Here is a 5,001-nt window from a genome sequence, read left to right as displayed (position 1 = left end):
CTTAACCCTATGCCACTTCAGTCTCCCTTAACAACCCTGTGAAGGGAACCTGAGTATCTCATTAACAGGGTTCTGGATTTAGGGTCACCATTGTCAAAAATCTGGTACCTGTTCTCACTAGAAAGTTATGGGTCAGAAGGGCAGTCTTGGGAACCACTGGGAAAGCTAGAGAAATACTACCACCCTGACCAGGAGGAAGAGCCTATGTTCATAGCATATCGTTGTTGTTTTATGAAAATTTTATTTGTTCACCCAACAAATATTTGTTGCATTTTTACTATGTGTCAGGTACTGTTTAGGTGCCAGGGATACAGCAGGGAGCAAAACAGACCAAATTCTGTTTTAGGCAGAGTGGTGGCCTATAATCCCATGGGAGGCCAAGGCAGGAGGATGACTTGAGGTCAGGAGTTCAAGACTAGACTCAGCAACATAGCAAGACCCTGCCTCGCTCTGTCGCCCAGCCTGGAGTGCAGTGGCACAATCTCGGCTCACTGCAACCTCTGCCTCCTGGGTTCAAGTAATTCTCCTGCCTCAGCCTCTAGAGTAACTGGCATTACAGGTACGAGCCACCACACTTGGCTAATTTTTGTGTTTTTAGCAGAGACGGGGCTTTCACCGTGTTGGCCAGGCTGGCCTGGAACTCCTGACCTCAGGTGATCTGCCCACCTTGACCACAGGTGTGAGCCACTGCACCCAACCAAAAAAAAATTTTTTTTAATTAGCCAGGAGCTATGGCGCATGCCTAGAGTCCTAATCAGGTGGTTGAGGCAGAAGGCTGGCTTAAACCCAGGAGTTTGAGATTACAGTGAATTAGTTACAGTCACACCACTGCACTCCAGACAGGGTCAGAGCAAGACCCTGCCTCTTAAAAAAAAAAAAAGAACTGTCTTCATGGAGTTTATGTTCACAATAGGGGCGAAGTAAATTAAATGATAATAAGATAAACATCCATATATCCCTTGCAAGCTTAAGACCCAGCATAACTATTTACCAGCCTATTTACATACCCTTGACTCTCACCAGAGTCTTTCATGTAGCCTCCTGATGGGGTTGGTTGAGGAGCTGAGAAAAGGGTGCGCCTTCGCAGCAGTCATTGTGGACACCTTCTCATTTATTCCTGGCCTGCTGTCACGCTGAACCTTTTTTCTCCCTTTAAACTCTGTCCTTGCTTCTGTCTAACTCCAAACCTTTGGCTCTGTACAGCCCAAATTTTGAGCCTACCTGTGGCCCTTAAAACTTGGTATTTAAACCAGGTATTCCCATCAAACGCCTCTTATCTTTTCCTAACAGATTTTTTCTGACTTAGTTTGCCCCTTGATCTCTGACCTTCTTGCTCTCTAAGAAAGCCTGATAAGCCCATCAGAATCTTATAGAAGAAGATTGGCAACTCACGTGTTTGGGGTCACCAAAGATTGGCTAACTTGCAATATGTACATTTGTCAAGGAGGCAAACATATTTATAAAAATAAAAGCTAGCATTTATATGCCACTTACTATGGACCAGGAACTATTATAATGTTTTTCATGCCTTAATTCATTTAATCCTTATTATAGCTCTTTAAGATAGGTTTTTAATTATTGCTATTTTACAGATTAAGAAACCAAGACTCAAAGAAATTAATGGGGCTCAGGACATGCTACCTCAAAAATATGGCACCTGGGCATTGTGAACATTTTCAGCTGAAGAAATTTGAGAAAACAATCTGGGCGTGGTGGCACCCACCTGTAATCCCAGGTACTCAGGAGGCTGAGGCAGGAAGAAGGTTGCTTGAGCCCAGGGTTTCAAGGGTACAGTGAGCTATGATCACATCACTGCACTCCAGCCTGGGCAAGAGAGTGAAACACTATCCCTTAAAAAAAAAAAAAAAAAAAGGAAAGAAAGAAAAGAAATTAGAGAAAACAGCAGAAGCAGGAAGGCCAGTCTCACCTTCCCCACCTCCCTTCTCCCATAAAGCAGATCACAAAACCTAGGAAGGATTTTCTGACCTTCCCCTGAAGCAGGTTATAAGACCCTCATGTGAGAAGTATCCTCCTATGCCTGGGAGAGAGGAACATCTTTATCTCTGAAGATGAAGGGTCACAGAGAAGAATCTGACTTGTTAAGATTCTAAGGACTTGCTAAGTTTCCCCCAGTTTATTACCATTAGATCACACCCTTTTTGCCTGTCATATTTCTCCACAACTATCCAATCTTCATCAAACCTAGCATTAAAAAAACCCACACACAACCCTCAGGTTTAATGGTCTCTTCAGATTTTTATTTCTGTATGAAGTCTCCAAGTCATGTAAAACTTACATTAAGTAAATTTGCAGGCTTTTCTCTTATTAATCTGCCTGTTTGTACAGGGACCTTAGCCATGAACCTAAAATAGGTAGAAGGAAAGATATTTTTCCTTCCCTATGAGGTAAAGTAACTTTCCCAAAAACACACTGCTAATAAGTGGCAGAACTGGGGTTTGAACAAGGATTCTGAATCTAGACCACCACCCTCCTTATCCATTATATGGCATATTTATAACACCTGACCCTCCAACCAACTAATCGACCTGGGCCTTGTCTGAAAGGCAATGGATGTCCTAATTTTTTTGTATGTGATTAAAATAAATGTTCTTCCTTCAGATATCCATACAGCTAATTCCCTCACATCTGTATGGAATAAATTATGTCCCTCCCCAAATTTATATGTTGAATCCCTGATCCCCAGCATTCAGTGCAGTATCTGGCACATAGCAAGTGATCAATAAATAAATGACAGGAAGAAAGAAAGTTCAGGAATTGGCTGAGTCTTCCTCAGACCAAACTCCATGGGACAGGAAGGAGGTAGGGCTGAGCCAAGAAGAGGGACCTGGCTTGTGCTTAGAAATGGGGTAAGCATGATGACAAATTACAGCTTCAACAAAAGATCAGGGTAGCTGGAGTCGGAAAGACAAATGGATCCAAACCAAGAAGGCATCTTAAGTCGCTAAAAACTGAAGGGCATGAAGGAAGCCAAAGTCTAATTCTGCCATAGACCTGGTTGTTAAGCCTCATGGCTCTTAATCCTCTGCTCACCTCACCTGCTCGGGTGTTGCCTCCAGAATGCTTTAAAGTATTCTCTTCTGACACTCTTTTGACCTTAGCCCAGGCAGGATTGATGGTGATCTAAGGAAAGATATACATGTCTACTCAGCTCCTTCAAAAGTTTCCTTCTGCCTGAGCATAGTGCCTATAATTCCAGTGCTTTGGGAGGCTGAGACAGAACAACCGCTTAAGCCCAGGAGCTGAAAACCAGCCTGGGCAACATAGCAAGACCTTGTCTCTACAAAAAAAAAATTAGCTGGGTACGGTGGCACATGCCTGTGGTCCCAGCTACCAGGGAGCCTGAGGTGGGAGGATTGCTTGAGCCTCAGTTCAAGGCTTCAATGGGTTATGATTGCAGCACTGCATTCCAGCCTGGGTGACAGAGTGACACCCCATCTCTAAAAGAAAAGAAAAAGTTTCATTCCCTTCTAGAGCTTCAGAGTTTTAGAAAACAAAATCCTTAGCGTGCTCTTCCAAGTGACAGCTCAAGGAGTCTCTTCAGACTCCACTGGAAACCTCTTGCTTGGGTCAACCTTCCCCCACTATCCATCTCATTGCCACTTGAATTTCACCTCTCTCCATGGTAACTTTTGATGGCATCTTAGTTGTGGTTTTTACTCCTACGTACTGTCTCTTGAATTACTTTACTCAGCAGTCTCTGAGCAGCCGAACCCTGCATCCCGGGCTCCTGCCCCTGCAGGAAGGGATTTAGTGAAAAGGAATAAAAAGAATATCTGTAATACACCCCTTTTTCCAGCAACCTCCCACACTCACACCTCTTCTTCAACACTAGGGGGTGCTACTCACATGGTCGTTTTACACTATTCTGCACTACACAAACTTCATTGTCATGCTCTTCACCCCCATACCTCCATTAGCAATAACTCTTGAAGAAATGTTTATGAAAGCCTAAATCTAGGATTCCCCCTGAAATGTGGATGAATTTTACACAGCTCCTTAAGTAGAAAAATATTTGCCATTAATGAGGACTTCAACCTTACTTGTAGGAATAATTTGCAATACAAGAAAAGGGTCAGCGAAATTTTTTAACTCTATAGAGTATGGGACTAATCCAAGTATTTACTTCCAAGTCAGGCAAGTAGAGGGGACTCTATTCTGATCTAAAATGAAAAGAGAAAAATGCTTCTCTCAAGGAAAAGGTTGTTTGTGGCAGTGAAGGGAGAAGCAAGAGGATCAATTTTGAGGGTCAGCAGACGAAAAGAAAGGAAGTGAGCCAGGAGCTGCTGAAGCTGATCAAGAAAGATTCATAGCTTCTCACGAGGTGGCATCCTCCAACTCCCAAGCTCCGAAGACCTCCAGCTCCACACCTCATTACCTTCCTCCTAATCATCTTGTAGGGAGAATTTTCTGCCCTAGGCTACAGAGGCTCAGAAGCGAGGGAAGTTGGGGAAAGGAAGAGTACCCCATTCCTGGCATCCTTAGCTGGTCCCACACGTCTTCCTGTAAAAATACTCTTCATGGGCCAGGCGTGGTGGCTCAAGCCTCTAATCCCAGCAGTTTGGGAGGCCAAGGCGGGCGGATAACAAAGTCAGGAGTTCAAGACCAGCCTGGCCAACATGGTGAAACCCCATCTCCACTAAAATACAAAAATTAGCTGGGCATGGTGGTATGCACCTATAATCCCAGCTACTGGGGAGGCTGAGGCAGGAGAATTGCTTGAACCCAGGAGGCGGAGGTTGCAGTGAGCCGAGATCGTGCCACTGCACTCCAGCCTTGGTGACAGAGCAAGACTCCATCTCAAAAAAAAAAAAAAAAAAAAAAAAAAAGTACTCTTCATGAGGTGGTCAAGTCCTGTAATTCTGGAACTCTACTTCAGAGGATTAGAAGTAGAGGCATAATATGGTTACTATGGAGAACGCATTCTAAGTCCCACATAACTCACTTCTGCAAACGAACTGCTGGAATTCTGCCATTCTGATA

This window comes from Macaca fascicularis, chromosome 15, assembly GCF_037993035.2.
Source record: "Macaca fascicularis isolate 582-1 chromosome 15, T2T-MFA8v1.1".
In the NCBI taxonomy this organism is placed as follows: domain Eukaryota; kingdom Metazoa; phylum Chordata; class Mammalia; order Primates; family Cercopithecidae; genus Macaca; species Macaca fascicularis.
The sequence above is the reverse complement of the archived record's forward strand: the minus strand, read 5'-3'. Positions refer to the sequence as shown.